General features: G+C 36.5%; 1 protein-coding gene across 2 annotated transcripts in view; it reads left to right on the top strand.

Annotated features, from left to right (window-relative positions):
- The window catches only part of SEMA3A (semaphorin 3A), a 161,891-nt gene that overhangs the window by 80,099 nt on the left and 63,747 nt on the right, over window positions 1-18,045 (top strand). The gene's annotated exons all lie outside the window — the stretch shown is intronic.

The following is an 18,045-nucleotide window of genomic DNA, read 5'->3' as shown; positions in this document are numbered from 1 at the left end:
TTTTCTAATTTGTGTACATTTGCAGTCATCTACAAGTCTGGACTGTCTTCTCACCTGTAGTGATATAAATCACAACGAGTGATTCTTGCAGTGCAGCATTAATTTGCATTTTAATTATTTCAGTTTCAAATATTGTACTGTTAATTGTAATTGTACACATTGTCCATCCCTAAGCAATATCCTATTTAGTGTTTGTATCAGATAGGTCCAGAAGAACTGGACTATTGTACAACTTCTCTCCTGTATGATTGTTTATAGTTCAGTTAAGAAATGCTTCCTGATTTATGAAAATCTATGCATTCCACCAAGTTGCATGGTCACACTCAGAGAGATATATTAATAAATGTTTGCAAGTACATAATCAGATGAGAGCACAGTACTCTCCATTAATGAAATATGATCCATAATGAATTTTGCATGGGTGTGCTAATAACTACCTTCAGGTTAAAGTGCTCAGATGTCACAGTATAACAGTATCTGTCTTAGATGTGTATCATTATGGCAAGTAATTAAAGGTTACTTAGCTGTTAAATGGTTACCTTGGAGGAATCCTTCAGTAACATGGCTTCAAACATGCCTTCACAATGAAATTAATTAAGTAAATTAAATATCAGCCTTGTAGTAATTATTATATGAGGCATATAAATATATCAGGCATATAAATATATAATTGGTCAGAGTACCTGAAGATGTATCCATTTGCTATTAAGTATAAAACAATCTTGCTTGTTCTTATATGTAGAATAAAGCTGATGCATGTTACACAGAACAGTGACAAGACTGATGAAGAGAAATGGAATGTCAAAATTCTCACAGTGGTGTTCCATGTGCTTCATAAGTGCAAAGCTCAAATAGCAACACTCTGATGAGAGAAGTATTGAAACTCAGTTGGTTTTTTTCACACCTCTGCTGCTACATGGAGTTAAAACCTGGTACCAAATGTCTTGAGTTTGGCTTACAGCTCAGTCTGACTCATCACAAGGATGCTTTCAGGGATTACTAAGTTGCTGCTTTCTTCTGTATTTAATATAAACCACACCAGAAAAGTTGAGCAAGCGGCTTGATGTGGATATAAACATTTTTTGCCACCTCTTAAAGTAGAAATATGACATGGGCTACATCAGTGACAGATTCTGACTTAAAAAATAATTTCCTAACATTATGTAAACTGGCAGTGACAAATACAAATAACACAGTACATTCTGCTTTTTTTTTTCTTTGTTTAAAGAGAAACAATCCACTAGATAAATAGATCCTTCATCTGAGACCTTTTCACATGTAAGCAAGAAAATGTGAAGTTCAGATCTCTGCTGTCCTCCTGATGCATTGGCTTTGCTCCAGGCAATCACATTATTAACATACCTTAAGTTTACTCTGTAAATGTTTTGCCTAATTATGTCTTCTGATGAAACAGAAAATATATTTTAAAAGTGTTATGCTGCAGAAAACTTTACTCACAACACAGCTCAGAAACTATTAACAGGAAAGGAAACATGAAGAATTTGTGATAGAAATCTGGGACTTCTTCATGTTCTGATATGTTTTTTTTTTTTTAATGCCAGTGAGATAATTAACAGTGGTGATGCCTTCTTATCACTGATGCAGAAAACTGATGCACATTTTGGTTCAGGATGACAACAGTGTTAGGGGTTCTTCCCTAGTTCTCAGGCTTCTGCCCAGGGCAAGTTGTTTGGCTTTAATTGGTTTTGCTGTCTGCAATTCAGATTTCTTAAAAGTTGAAGCTTCAGTGATTGTCATGTGAAAATGGTCCTGTGTCCCCGGGGCAAAAATAGTCCCCAGAGAAGGTAACTAGAAGTGGTGGAGCTGTTTGTCCACCAGATAATCTTTAGATGCTCCTCTGCACACTTATGGGCCAAACCTACACAAAGTTATCATATATAGGAGTGAAAAAAAAAAAAAAGTCTTAATACTCAGATTCTCAGAGGATTGGTCAGTTCTCTGTGCTGTAGCTTCTCAGATAGTACAAATTTTTACCTCTAAGGCATAGCAAAAATATACTGACTTGATTCAGCCTGATTCTAAACCTGGAGATGGTTTTTGAAGAGGGATTAGAAACAAACAATGTAAGAGAGGAGGGGAATTCGAAAACAAACAATGTAAGAGAGGAAGATAATCTTCCAGTGAGTTCTTTTCCCTGAGGTATGGGTTTGGTTTGTTTTTTTTTTGTTTTTTTTTTTGTTTTGTTTTGTTTTGTTTTGTTTTGTTTTTTATTTTTGTTTTTTTAATTACAAACCAGTAAGTGCATAATCAGAAAAACAAATGGCATTGATTACTTTTTCAAAGCAGTGACTCTGATCATTTCATCTATACTTCCAGCTTGTTTGAAATATGGAACCCGAAAGCATTTGCCGTTTGTATAAATCAGCATTACTCTGTGTAGCCAGTGTTTATTTACAAGCTTGCAAGGGGTTTCATAAGGGATATTCATGCACCTACAATACAAACCATGTGTCAAACAGCAGAAAACTGCAGAGCACTGTTGTTTTTTGCCTTTACTTGATCCACATTTCATTTTCTATTTGCCTAAGCATCAATGGTCATGAAGGTGGTATATCAACAATAGTCATGGTGGCATATTTGATTTAATTATAGCTGGTTGACATGCTTAACTTCATTTACTCTGAATAACAATTTATTTTATTCTGTTTTAACAAACCTTTCTGTTTATGCATTTTGTCATCTTTTGTTATAAGAAACAGGGATCTCATTTCATTATTTAAGTGTGGGAGTGATGGAAAATTAGGTGTTCATCAACTTACTGTTGCTGTACCAAGGGTCTTTTTCTGGAATACTTACTGAAGAGCAAATCCCTTGAAGTCTGTATAGTCTAGACCATTAATTTTGATTCCAAACTAATAATCTGTGAAACTCAGTGGATTTAGAATATGGAAAGATTGGGCATCATTTCTTATATAATGGTTTGGGTTGGAAGGGGTCTTAAATATCATCTGGTTCCAACCCCCATGCCATGGCACCTTCAGTTGAACCAAGTTGCTCAGATTCCCATTCAGCCTGGCCTTGAAAAAGAATTACTGCTATTCAACATAGAAAAAAACCACATTCTTCCAACAGGTATAATATAATAGTAATGATTCAGACTCAAGTACTGGATTTACATATTCTCTTAAAGACTGGTGGAGATAAACAGAAAATTAACGGGTAATGTTGATTTTGTTTAATCTCAGTCAAGAAAGAAAACTAAAAAAAATGAGAGTTTGGACAACAAAGTGGAAGCTTTGATTGTGAAAGAGCTCTCTGCCTGACTTTAGGCTTGTTGGTAAGGAAACTTGTGAATGTCTCACAAATTCAGTGCAAATCCTTGCACAGTCATTCTCATTTCAGTTAAAGTAGCATTTCAGGTCTGGTCTTAGCTGCCTGAAAGTAGCTGAAAATAAGCTGCTCTTAAACTGAGCTCACTGTGTCAACACAGAGTGCATGTGTTTACTGGAATCTCATTACATTCAAGCATAGGGATACAAGTCTGCAGATTAGTGTTTGCCCTGAAAAGGCTGCTTAGCCTTTCAAAGGATTTTGCAGGGAAGCAAGCTGGAATACAAGCCCTTTCTTCTTGTCATTTGTAGGTTTGTGAATTTGGCTTTTATTTCTTTGTGCAAATGTGTTTTCATACAGACAGTGAAAAGCCATGACCCTCTGTAAAAAGGATTACCTTGAAGGGAGATAGGAAGACTACAGTGTAAAGGATGGTTAATGCAGAAATGCTAAATCTTGCTGTACAAAGATTATAGAACTATAAATTTTTTAACTCAAGGTACTTTCTTGACATTATTAAAACAGTCACATATCCAAATCACAAAATAAAAGTCTTTAAGAGAGGACTAAAAGAAAAGAAAGGAAAATATCTGCTTTTTTTTTTCTTTTTTTGTAGAAAGATGATACAGTCCCTTAAAAATGTGTTTTCTTTTAGCTGATATTGTAGCAAGTAGTTTAGATAACACTTAGTGACTTAGATATTATTTTTACAGTCCGTGTATTTCATGGGGTATTAAAGATAATAATTAAGGAAATACTTTAAAACAGATAATAGAAGAACGTAAAGAAAGCTGGCAATTTCAGTTGCTTACAAAAACCTTGGCATGACCTACTGACACATGACCCATTTGAATAAGAGGAATCAAATCCCAGTCCAGAATTAAACTTCCCAAAGAGATAACAGCAATATACTTTGGGGCTAACTAGGATTTCAATTACTTCAAGAGTTAAACTGAAGCAGTAGTTAAATAACTGTGGTGGGTTGCCCAACCTTTCATACCTGCTTTTTTCTCTTTTGGAACTTCTTATGCATCAACTGGTCTCCTCCAGGCTAACAAAGTAACATAAATTTCCAAAAAAGAAAGGGTCTGATATACTGCAACAGCAGCTGCAACTGCACCCGAAGTCTTCACCTAAAAAGCAGAAATGATGTTGTAGTAGCAGCCACTTCGTTCAATGGAGGAAATAAAAGGTTGAATTTGAAGGTCCGTCCTTGATGTAAGGAGAATTTTAAATGTAGTAGCCATCTAGTGAGAAGTGAGATGAGATGTAAGAGAAAGCATACATAGCTGCCACTCTTATTGCATAGGTGGAGGAATGAAATGTAATCCTGAATTTAATTGCAATAGCTAAACTTTCAGATTATTTCATTAAAAAGAGATTGCAATATTTTTTCAAGATATTTCAGTGAACAGTTGAAGAAAATGAATATGAAAACTGCATATTTGCTTTAAAGTGGCTTTTAAAGCCGATGCACTGTTATCACTGACTACTTTTTGTTTTCTGTAGAGCTAGCATTAAGATTTATGAGCCAATGTCAAATCAGAGCATTAATTACCTATGCAGTTAAGTGTCCAGTAAGCTGCTTTTATAAAAAGCAGTCTCAAAACCTCATTCAGAAGGAACATGAGTAAATTTTTACAGTGTTTTCAGGGAGAATGCTCATACATGTGAAGTAAAACTGACACTGACAAGTTTCAGCCTTTAGATGCTTCAAAAGAACAGCTTAGTTTGGAGTTTTATAGGCTCACCATAGGCAGCATCACAGGCAGGACACTCTGAACAGCAAAAGGAGAGGGATTTGGGGTTGCTTTTAGCGCCAGAGAACACAGGTCATGAAATGGAGGGAAAAAGGCAGTGAGAAAGTTGAAGAGATGGCAGCAGGGAAATATGTTGGAGGATTGGAGATTTTCCAGATTTTGCTCTTTCCTGATGCTAAGGCAATTTATTCCCTACAGACTTAGATTACATCTTATTTCAGAGGGTGGAAATAATTTTACCTGATTTAATTCACTTGAAACATACTCAGTTCATATAGTCATCCAGCCTTATCCTTAGGCAATGTAGAGAATTCTGCATCTTCAAAAATAGTGCTTATCCTTCACATCTACCATTGCACCTGAGATGTTCATGACCATGAAATAAAAAAGACAAAATAAAATGAGGCAGGCACTCAGAAGCAGTGCATTTCAGAAAAGTTCCTGGATATTGATTTATATTTCTCTGAGCTAGAAAGAATAAAATTATGCATATTGAATCCAAGAACAGAACTCAGGAAGAAGTATCGAATTTCAATTGCAATTTAATTGTACAAGACTTGGGGCAAATTATTGTCTATTGTACAACAATCCACACCAGCAATCTGAAAACAACATGGACTTCGGTATTCTGTCAAACTTGGATTTTAAAATTCGTACTCTTGACATATAAACCTACTAGAAATCTTTGGAGTTCTTCTGTAGACACTGTCACCTAAGACAGTAGGTCAAATCCCCATGCTGAATATCATATAAATAGCTAAAAACTGATAAGATGGCAAGGTAGACAGCAGTCAAAAGGTGGGAATGCAGCAGAAAGAAGAAAGCATATGGCCATTGTAAGCAAGCCTGGTCTATTTTGCATCCTGTTCTTGTTAGTTCACTTTCTGTTTGCAACTTGCAGTTATTAATTTTCTACCAGTAATCTTCTACTTTAGCTGCTCTGTGAATATTCTCATCATGGTGCAATCTGTAATAAGTGAGTTTTTAACTTCTTATATTTCTTAAGAAGATTAACAGTGCTGAATTTAAAACCTGTGACCAAAATTTGATGAGGCGACTTAAAATGAATGACATTTGAGATAGAAAGAGGCTTCTGAAAACCAACAGACAAAATCCAGACAGCAGGAAAATAAGGTTAAAACATTCTATCTGAAGCCATTTCACAAAAAAAAAAACAAAAAAAAAAAAAAAACAGAGAGAGAGAGGAAATGTGTGACATATGGTATCAAGTAAGGCATTTGAAGTTGAGTCTAAAATTGTTTAAAAAGACAGCTGTTAGTATGCATGATTAAAAAGGGAAAGGAAGGATATTATGATACATCAAGAAGCAAAGAAGTTATGAAACCAGAGGTGGACTTGTTGGATGTTTGTTTGCTTTTCTTATCCAGTGTTTTCTAATGTTTTTATTAAATTTATCTTCAAATTCAACCTCCACCTCTATCTTCCGTTCAGTTTCTCCCAGTGACATCAGTGCTGGCTATTAACACAAAAAACTGGGTGGATCCTTGAACCCTGAAACCAAATCAAAGTACAGTTTAGGGAAAGAGATAATTACATATCAGCTCTTCTTTCCTACAATATGTTTAAATAGATTAGATTATTTTAATAAGCATTTAATAAGCAAAGTGATGGTAACATTTAGAATAATATTGTCATGTGAATCTCCATGACTGTATATGAATCATAGAAATAAGTGAAAAAAAACCACAGATTTTTCTCTATGAAATGTTGTATACATTATTTGATCTTTATTCTAAGCTAAATTACTTATTTCTTTAAAATCCTTGTTTATGTCATAGTTTGGTTAATTCAGTGGCTTTAGAGCAGGAAATCTGTGAGAGGGATTCCTTTCTTCTGCTGCTAGTTCTTGTAAAACTCTGGTGAATAGAAAACAAGCAGCAATTTGCATATGGCAATTTGTCCATGCATGGAGAACCCAACAGAGATATTCCTTGGGAATCACAGGGAGACTAAAGGCTAACTGGGCACAAAAGCTGATGTACTCTCACCATCACAAGTGATCCTTACCAATTTTACTTGGCACACTGTGCATAGCTTTGCATGTGCTGAGTAAGCTCAGTTGCTATTAGCTTGACTGGGATTTGAGGCAACACTATATACTTTTGTTTATGGCACTGGGCAAGGCTCAGGAACTAGAACATTAGCTTTTTGCTTTGGCATAGATTTCCTGGCTAAATTACCTAATTTCTCTCCGCCTCATTTCATAAGAACAGTCCAATCTGTTCAGACCAAAGGCTCATTTAGCCCTGGACCTTGGTTCTCACCAGGTCCCATAATGAATGTCAGTGGAGGAGAATGAGCAGTGAGCAGGCAGCAGTGCTTAGTGATATCGTCTCCCAGGCTCCAGCACTGGTTGTTCAGGGATTTCCTGAACCAGGGGTGGAATCTCTGTGTTTAATGCTTTTCAATGACTTGGTTCTGATAAATTAGAAATGAGCTCATCTATCTTTTAAGTATCCACATCATTCCAAACCCTACAAATTGCAACATAGGAAGAACATCCCTTATTTTATTTTAAACCTTCTGCCTGCCAGTTTCTCATTTTGGGAAAAAAACCCTAATACTCTTCTTTTCTTCTTATTTCCTTCAATGGGTATGTTCTCTGAGTTAGAGGACTGAAAATGCAGGAGTGCCATGCATTTAAAGAGGCATAGAGACACTGTTGGTTTTGTTCTTTATTTAATTCCAAAAAACTTGTTTGTGAAATTTGCTTTTCCTGATTGTTAGCAGGCATTGACATAATTCTTTTATAAATTATTTTTTTTAAAGTAATCACAACTTTAAAACCTTGGATTTGTTCTATAAAATATGTACTGCGCTACTGCTTCTAGAATTGCTTTATGTGAAAAGATACAGAAGGAAACCATGAACACAGCTTTGCATAAAATGCACAAGTTGTTCTGGTCTTTTCTAGCTGAATAGAAACACTGAAACATGAGAGGAGAGTGCCCTGGATTGAATGGCTTTTGGGGAAGATGCTTAGTTATTGAAATGAGAATAAAATGCCAGTCTTGCAATTTAACTTCTCTGCTACCGCTAACACCTCCTGAAACAGGAAGACAGCTGGGCTATTATATTTCAAATTCCATTTGGGTTAATTTTAATGCCTTCATACAAAATGAAAGGAAAGGGGAAAGATGCATTTCCTTCCCCCACATTTTCTGTGCATCTCTAAATGTACAGTATGGCCCCAGTGGACCTTTCTGGTCCTATGAGACTTGTCTTACAAGGGATCTCCAACATGTTTCAGGTTTTTGGTCACTTTTCCTACAAGGCCATATCTCTGAGTTCTTCACCTTCAAGGGACTTATATTTCAGGAGCCTGTTATGGTTGACAATGTTTCAAAAACTGTCTCCTATTTCTCTGGGGCCTGTAATCAGTGCTCAAATCTGAGCTAAACAAAGTTTCATCTCTAAAGAGAAGATAAGCTTAGCAGAGTTCAGAAGGTGCCTCAAACAGCGCAAACACATTCTCCTGTTGAAATGTTTACATCCAAGGTGATAGAAAACTGAGCAGCATTATCTTGCAGATGGTCTGAGAAGATTTTATGAAATAAATATGAAGGCATGTGTTTTTAAACTACCAATTAGGTTCAAAATTTCCAGATTCAGGGCTGCTAGAGTAAGGAAACAGTCTAATTGTAAAACTAAGACAAGAAGCAACCAAATAATTTAAAAGTTATGCCTGTGCTGTGGATATGCCAAAAACATATGTATCCTTCTGATATTTGTTCTTCTTGATAATCTTTATAGCTCACTTTTTTCTTTAGTTCTGTTGGCTTTCACTGAGGTTGTACAAGCATTGCTGAGGAGGGGACCCAGATCATTGTCTAAAGTTGCCTTTGTTCATGAATAACAAATAAAAAGGATGGTTTGGCACAGCAGGTGAGATGCTTAATATTTCAGGTCTTATTATTTTTGTTTGTGGATGTATGTGTTTGTGTGTAATTATACGTTTCAAGGATGAAAAGCTAAATGCAGTTAAACATTTGACATATATCTGAATAAATGCAAATGAAACTTGCATTGTAAAGCAAGTAATTTGTACAGATTAAGAACACATATGATTTTTCTTCTCAGTGTTTATTGCCATTACTTTAATGATGACAAAAAACAGAAGGGTGGTGGTACAGATGCAGGTTTAGAAATCGTATATTCGTCTGTTCAAACCTTTTAAATTGATGGTGATGGAGAACAACTGTTTTAATTCATAGTCATTTGGAAGGATTTGCTGTGACCTCGAGTTAACATGTAAACATGGCAAGGGATATAAGAGAGATTCCTCTGGCGTTCACTGAACTTGAAGGGAAACTTTCTGTGACTTCAGTGGGCTCCATGCTGAAGCTCTGAGAGCAGGGCCACAGAAGATCCCCATGAAAGTCTCAGGGATCACAGCACATCTGGAATGGCACCAGTCTGTGGTGTTTAGTGCTATGATACTTAACCCTGTGCAGAACACAGGTCCTGCATAACTCAGTTCATTACCGTGACCACTCCTCACCATGTCTGTGATCTGGTGGTGGGGGGTGAAAAGTGAAGTAATCTGAATGACAGCTTTCTTTGTCAAAAAAAAAAAAAAGAAAAGAAAAAAGAAGCAAGCTAATGGTGTGTTTGCTTTAACCAACAAAGTCGATCTATATTATGCTCTACTAAACCACTCTAAACTATACTGTACTACACTACATCACAGTATATAATGAGCCTGGATTTTGAGCCAAAGTTCTGTTAAATAAAAGGCTGCATTTATTCCTCAAAAATACAAATATCAATAATTGGGTTACCTGGTTGGATGCTGGTTAGCCTTGCTGACACTGTGCAGTCCTATTTTTGAATGTACATATATAGAATTACGAGCTGAATGCATCAAATATTCTTGCCAGTGTCACTGACTCTCTCTCCCCTTCTGGGGACTCCTGGGTGCTAGAAAAGCAGGAAAGATAGTGAAAAAAGAGGTGAATTTTAATGTACGTTTTTCAGTCACCCTGAATCAAAACCACTTAAATCTGTTACTGTGTCAGCAAAGTTTTTGTTGCACTGGGAAAAGAATATCAAACATTCTTGACTTTTTTAATAAAAAACCACCCCAACCAGTACGAGAAATGTATTGCTCTTAGACACAGTGCCATGAGGAATAATTGCAACTTGTCACAGAGAGAGGTTATAATTATGTCTACTGTTAGTTATGTCTCCATGTGCACAATAGAAGTTGCCTTTTCAAATGCATTGTTCTCTAATGCAATACCAGTTATTAAATTTTGACGATATTATTACTTGCTAATGAAGAAAAATGAAATGAGACTGCAAAAAGGCTGGGTGCTGTAACACTGAAAGCATGTGGAGGGAACAAAGAGGAAAGAGAAGTGCTTGTTGCAGAGATTTCAGATCTAAGCTTTGCCTCAGGAAAAGCAAAATTGCCCAAAGGGTCAGAATTTCAGCTTCTGTATTTCAGAGTTTATGTCTTTTTAAAAATCTGAATATGTATCAAACACCAGTCTAGATCTGATACTTCATAGGAACTTCTGCATGAAATGCTGCAAATAGATTACAGTGTCTTAGAGACAAAAACAAAGCTTTATAGTTGTGGCAGTAGTTGCTGCAGTGTACTTCTCTGCCCCTTTGTTACTTGCACAAATTCTCTGAAAGTATGCTCACAAGGTCTTATTTTAGGGAGAAAGAATTAATTGTATTTTTCTAGGCTTGTTCCTTATTCTGTCACTCATTTAGAGTCAGATTTTTGAAGTCTTTAATTTAGGTCATGTGTTCATATTAGAGACTTCTTCCTGGGAATTAAAAGGCAGATAGGATAAAAAGTAGTGCAGACATATGCCTTCATTTTCAGAATTGACTAACAGCTCCACGTATCAGAATTTTAAATTGCCCAAGAAAGTATTTGCTGAAAACCAGAGCCCTTGAGCAAGTTTTAAATTGGATGCCCAACTTGTGATTGTGTAAAATCACTTGGGAAATTAGAAAATCTTGGCCATATGTTTATATGTTAACGCCACTTGACTAAATCCTTTCTGTTTGTCGCTTCTCCAATTTGCAGTTGTTTTTGTGTTGTAAATAAGATATCCTTGACTCAGACGTGAAAGTTCCCCAGGAAAACTGGAGAACCCTTCACCTGTTAAACAGCACCCTAATTACAGAAGCAATTTTACAAACAATCCCCTGGGCAAAACATTTTTGTTCTCATCAGGAAGGCTCTTGAATAAAATAACACCTTTGCTAACTTCATTTTTTTACAACAGGACACAAGACTGAGGCTGGGTTAGATTTATTGGCATTACATCACTGATGCTCAGTAATTCATAAAACATTGGGTCTAGGAGTCAGCACTGCTGTTATTTCCTCTGATGCCTGACCTCACCACAGTCTAATAACATACAGGAAATCCAGAAGACAAAGGGGGAAAAAAGTGGTCTTGAATGCTAAAAATAACCATAGAAAACTTGTACAATCATGTAATAGAGTATGGCCCAATAATTTATTTAACATAATAGTAGAATCTGCTAAAGCAATTAGAATCTATTCCAAATGTTTTTAATGGAAAATATGTTGGGGGTAAGAATAAGAACACTTAAAGAATGGAGACTTTTAGGTTATGTAGTTCAGTTACATGTACTGGGTTTAGGTTTGTAGATCTTATTTCTTACATATGCAGACCACTTAATAACTTGAGTAGAACAGACAGTCATTGTATGGTGGTTATATTTCCAGAGGTCATCCTATATGAGCCAGACAGTCATCTTAGGTGATGTATTACACTTGACAACACAGAAAGTTGTAATACAAAGGCATTCTAATTCTCAGTGTCCTCTGAGAATTGTTCAATATCCTTGATGGTATCTAGTGTCTGGTATGCCATTGGGATGACATTTTTGGTGCCTTTACTAATCTGTCAAGGTTAACACGTCATTCATGGTAGCTGTGCGTTTGGTTTGTTTTGAGTTGTTTTCTTTTTTCTAATCACTCCATACTTGCAAGAATTTCTAAAGCAATAAATAGTATAATGAAAATAAAACAAAAATGAAACTCATGTCTGTTCATTTATTTGCTGTAGCATTAGAACACATTATCCAAAATCGGCAGATCTTTCAAATTGGTGCAAATAGGTAAATGATATCATCAGGGAAAAAACAAAACTAAACCTAAAAAGCTCTTGCATGAAACTCAGGTAAGTCTGGTGAATTTGGTTTGTAAAATAGTGCAAAAGCAAGTTCACAAACATACATATCTTTTTTGAACAGATGCTCAGTTTGACTGTGCCTGTCCTCCTTTTATTTACATATGTTGCACAGTGATTTGAAAGAGGCTGTTATTCATATAAATACCTATATTAGTATGCAGACTAGTGTGTTCAGGTGTGAACAAGTCTTCACCATTTGACATTGACACTTGGTTTCTCTCCCAATCAGAAGCAGAGGCACTTACTGTTCGTGAACTAGGAATAATGAATAGATTGAACCAGCTGTTCCTGAACAGCCCAGTTGGCTGTCTTCCCTTCCATTAAATTAATTGGATTATTATTAATTAGATAGATAGATAGATAGATAGATAGATAGATAGAGAGAAAACATTTCCCTTTTTGCAAAGGTACATGGTAAATTAATAAGTATTGATAGATTTAATTTCAGAAGAAGGCAAAGTAATGTGAGGTGTTTGATAATTGACTGAAAGACAGGTATTGAGAGGGTGAGTTGTCCAGATTTAGCCTAGGGAGTCACATTTTCAAAACTTGTGCTTTCCAGAACTGTCTACTGCATTTTAAAGTACCTTCTGAAGACCAGAAGCTGGGAAAACTTTCCAGTAGAAGTGATATATTAGAATAAAAGAAGAAACAGAAACCAAGATCCCTGTTTTTCTTTGATTAATCTGCAGAATTGAAGCATGGAACTGGTTAGCATCACAACAGCTCTTTTATCTTGATATCGAAAGTAAGATTTTCAGGCATCAATATGTCAGTGAATATCTACAAGTATAGAGGAAAGAATATCTCTTGAGTCTGAAGAAGAGGACACAGATTAATGCAGAGACTGTTTGAGAGGTCTTGGAGTGAACAGGAAACTGAGCAAACTGCCTGAGGGAGGCATGGAGAGGTGGGCAGATCTTCATAGCTCAGGATCAGTTTTGCAGGTAAATACTCAACAAAGCTCCTTCTCTGTGCCCATTAGCACAGTACAGCACAGCCATCCCAGAAAGTTTCAGTTCCAGGTCCTACAGAAGCTGGAGTCCTTTCTTTGGGAACACCATTTCACTAAAGATCTGTCACTTAGAGTGATTTCCCATAGGATTTCAAAACTTATTTTCATAACTCAATTCTGCTAAGCCTCAAGTTGGAAAAACAAAATGTAATAAAAGTGTTACAGAGCCCAGTGTCCTCCAGATGTGTGCAGGTAAACCCTACAGCACATGGAGCCTGAAGACTAAAAGTCAGAAGCTCACTATGTGTACTTATTTTCTTTTTTCTTCTTTTTTTTTTTCTTCCTTTTTCTTCTTTTTTCTATTTTTTTCTTCTCATAATTAATGATTTAAAGCAGTTGCATTATTGCTTCAATCACTTTTCACCTATTTCCCTAATGGTTACCACTTGCCTCAACATTTACATTTGTTTTAATATTTGTATTTTTTGCATAATTTCTCACATTATATTTATTTGCACTTGCACTTTTTTAAAAAAATAAAGCATTCCATGGGGATAAATTTAATAAAAGTTTCTCATTAAAAGTTCTGTAACAGCATGATTCCCAAACCTGAAACCAAAGTCCTCATATTTAACGGTTTTCATGACTCAATAGATTAAGTGTGAAATAGGAAATATAATAACAATAACAACATAGCCATATCCTGCACAGTTGTTTCACTTAAAATGATTCTTGAAAAGTAACATAATTCATAAATAAATCAATTCTCACAGAGTGAAATTTACTCAAAAGGCTCCTCTCTGAAACAGCCTTGATATGACATTATAAACTGTGTGCACAGAAAGTTGTATGGGCAAGAGGGCAAATCAAAAATTCACTGATATTATTGTACTGGAAGGCAGGAGAAAAAAAAAAAAAGCAGGAGGGGAAACCCAAAGAGCACAAATCATCAAATTTCTGTTTTGCAGAGTCAGGTGTCTCCAATCAGCTGCCTCTGCAGTGTTCATTTCAGAAAGATTCTTAGCTCAGACCTAAATTTGTATGAAGGTTCCTCTGTGGTCAATGATGAGGTCCTGCCCTTGGGGACTGCAGTTGTGAGCTGCTCTGACTCCTCATTCAGAGGAACCTGTAGCCTTCTTCTGTGACCAGGGAATTCAGCCCCCCAGCTAATGTCTCTATGTAGAGGAGATAAATCCAAACCTTAACAAGTATGAAAGTTTTTCCCTTGAGTGGGAAGTGGAGCTCTGCATTCTGTACTTTCCAATACTGAATAATACAGAGAACAAAATATTTCCTGGCCAGCAACTTCTTACTCATTTCCAAGATATTGCCACTGGCTATACAGTCTTCCATTGCAATAGATGCATTGTTATACTCCGGGCACTCCAGAAATCTTTTGGAGCTATTTTTTCTGGGGTTTTGGGTCAGGGGTGTTACTTTTAAGGTTTGCCTATTTTTTTCGTCTTGTCAGTTTTATTTTCCTCTTTGTCTTGATCAGATCTTGATTTGTTTTATAAAATACTTCATCATAGCACAACTGAGTCTGTGTAAATAGCAAGGGGAATGTCAATATCAAAAATTCTTACAGCTATGGCCAACTCTACCTTATTTATTAAACAAAGACTGTGATAGTTCCTAAGGCTCTCGGCACATTGCATATTTCTGGACTATTCTTTGTTCAGAAGCTTCTTGTGGAAATCAGTCCCTGAAAGATACCCCGGAGATGTGCTCCTTTGTATTTATGGTTTGGGGGTTATGAGAGTAAGGATATGAGTTCATTCCATTTCAATAGAATGGCTGGGGAGCTTCACTGCTGTCATTCCATGCCTAATAATTTAAACCAGTAGTAACTCCATAGTAGCTGTACACAGTCCATCAACAAAGTCTCTTCAGATCATTTGCTTGCACTGTATTTATTCATTATTAACAAGCAGTGGTTTCACTGCATTTCACTGAAGTTCTGGGATGATTTATGTGAGAATCGACAGAAAAGTTTCAGGAAAAAATCCCCCTGAAATTCAGCAGTCAGTGCTGTCCAGACTTAGTGCTTCCTCGCTAGCCACATGTTCGCCTGCAAGGCAGTAATACTAAACTGGGAAATAAAATGTACATTTACCAGTAACAGCTAATTTAAGTTTTCATCTCCCTTATCTTTGTTATGTTGAGACAGTTCTGGATGGGCTAGGTACAGGCAGACATACAAAATATACTGGGTATGTGTGTGTGTGTATATATATATATATATGTGTGTGTGTGTAGAAAGGTATAGACTTGTTATGTTTATGGATATATAGCCTTATGTTTTATTGGTTCCCTGGCTGACTGAAGCTATTGAATAACAAGATGTGAAATGTCTAGTCACATAGGAATGTCATGTCACCACTCAGTGCCCTGCTACGACACATTGTTTCAGGAGTGTATCAGCTGTTTGAAAGCGAGTATATGGAGCCTGGAAGTGGCACATCACTGGGAATCACAATTTTTTCTTTGGTTTCCAGGACTGAACTCTAGTTCTTTTTAGCTAAGTCTTGCCATCTATCACACTATCTGCTACAGGAAAACATATGTTTTAAGGAGCCAGAAGCATTATCTCCTACCATGCAAGGCATTTACTACGTGAAACAATTCATGTCATACTATGAGCCAGCAGTCAGTTGTTGTCTTTATGGGTTTGTGGAATTTCAAGACCTAGACAATTTCATTTTCAATGGTTTTACTATAGATTATAAAGAAGCATCAATGATATATAAACTTAGTGTTTAACAACCCATAAAACATGCTACAGCAAGGTTTTTAGCTACAAGGATCTGTAGAAAAGGTTTGAAGTACATTGTAATGTCCTTTTGGGCTGCCAGTGTAACTCATGAAAGGGTTTAGACAATAACTTGGACTAATTGTTGAGTTACAAAGGCCTTTCTTCTTTTTGCATATCTAGAAACTTTTCTTCCACCTGCCAATCTTGCTTTGCCATGAATTCCTGTCCTTGATTCTGTAATAGCCCTCATAAAATTTAGCAACATTGAGCATTTGTTTAAAACACAGCGTGTTTTGCTGTCTATGGCTCAGGCATTTGCTGACTCACTGCAGTACTATTCTTTGCATTCAATTAACTGCAAAACCCAAGAAGCAGCAAAATTATTAACTGATGAGAATTTTTCTGAAAACAGTGTGCATTCTTTCCATCTGACAGCTCTTGTCTGTAATACTGTGCAAAAGAGGGCCACACTCACATGGTCCAAAGACTCCCTAAATCTCTGAGCAGAGCCTTGTTCTTTGCTATCTCCAGGCAGACTGGTTAAATGTGGGTGGAAATGCTGCAGACAAGTGTGATCAAATACCTATCACAAGTCATATTGCTTCCTAGGCTTTAAAAATGGCAGGTGGTATGTAGAAAAGAGTTTATTCCTCTGTTGCCTGTATGTTCTATTGGTTTGTAGATAGAGATAGTTTGATTTCAGCACCCAAAAACTCTGGGCAAGTTGCCCTGTTTGTGACAGGTTGGACTTCCTACAGCATGTTTATCAGAACTGCCTGGGGCCTCAGACTATCCATGATACATTTATTTGGCACTTAATGGTGATGTACTTATTGTCATTATTACTCACCCATAAATTTGGAAACTACGTGTCTCTTCATTGCTTTTTAACTGAAATGTGAAAACACTGTGGGATTTCCTTTTCAGGCCTCTTATTTCAAATGTTTTATAGCAGAAACACAAAATAAAGGGTAGATCATCTCTGACTTACATTGACCTGGGTCTCCACTTGTTCTTGCCCTCTACACACCAATATCAGTAGTGGTACAGTGACATAAACCAGAAAAATACAGTCAAAAATCAGATCCTTCCTACACCAAATCACTTTTCACATCTGTTTCCTATTTGTCTTAAAATGACACGTGGGATTATTTTGGGAATATATTCTGCTTTAACTGTCATGCCACTGACTCTCTAGCCTTATCAGATATCCATTGGTGTGCAGGTTGAGCAATTATAATCTACTACGGAGAAATGCCAAGAAAACATAGATTGTTAATAACATTTTTCAAAAATAGCTTGTAGCATTAGTGCTACATTCTATTATTGCAGTTGGGATTTAGCATTCTCATCAATTTACTACTTTTATTTATTGTGCAAGATCTAGATATGGACCCTACAGTAGAATTCCAAAAATGTTTTTCTGTTGGATTATTTATTCATCTCTGGTTAGAAGGAGAAAAGTTAGAAAACTGGTGAGAAGCAAAGAATGTGTCTGGTTTATTAAGAACCAGAAAGACAACAGGAAAGAGAGAAATGCAATACTGTGTCAGATACTACAGATACAGGTTGACTTTATAAACATAATCAGGCAGGCTACATGTACAAGAACATGCCTTAGGAGATTGAGCTTGAATTCTGGGATCAAACTTCATGAAGCTGTGCCCAACCATTTTATCTTACAGTGCAGTAAGCCATGGATGACTGTCCTCCTAACAGTTCATTTTCCCTTCATCTTTTTCTTCAGTGAATGGAAGGAAATGTGAAGTCCATCTTATGTTCTTTTGAAAATATGTAATAAATGCACAGAGATATGCGCTTGCATGATGCAATTGAACAAGTCTGTAATGAAATCTCTAGCCTGTGACTTACAGAATTATGGACACAGTGGGTTTAAAATAAGAACATCTGGAAGTATGTTTGGTCACTAGCCTGGCCCATGCCTGGATTCAGTGTGGATGAGCAATATAGGGAAGGCAGGGTGCCAGGGAGGATGCTGCTGCCAAGGTGGAAGTTGATCTCTTCTCTTTGGGGTTCCTTGCCTTAATTAGGTGACAGTACAAATTAACTACAGGGC

This window comes from Cinclus cinclus, chromosome 4 (genome assembly GCF_963662255.1).
Source record: "Cinclus cinclus chromosome 4, bCinCin1.1, whole genome shotgun sequence".
Classification (NCBI taxonomy): Eukaryota; Metazoa; Chordata; class Aves; order Passeriformes; family Cinclidae; genus Cinclus; species Cinclus cinclus.
This window is presented reverse-complemented; position numbering and strand designations above follow the sequence as displayed.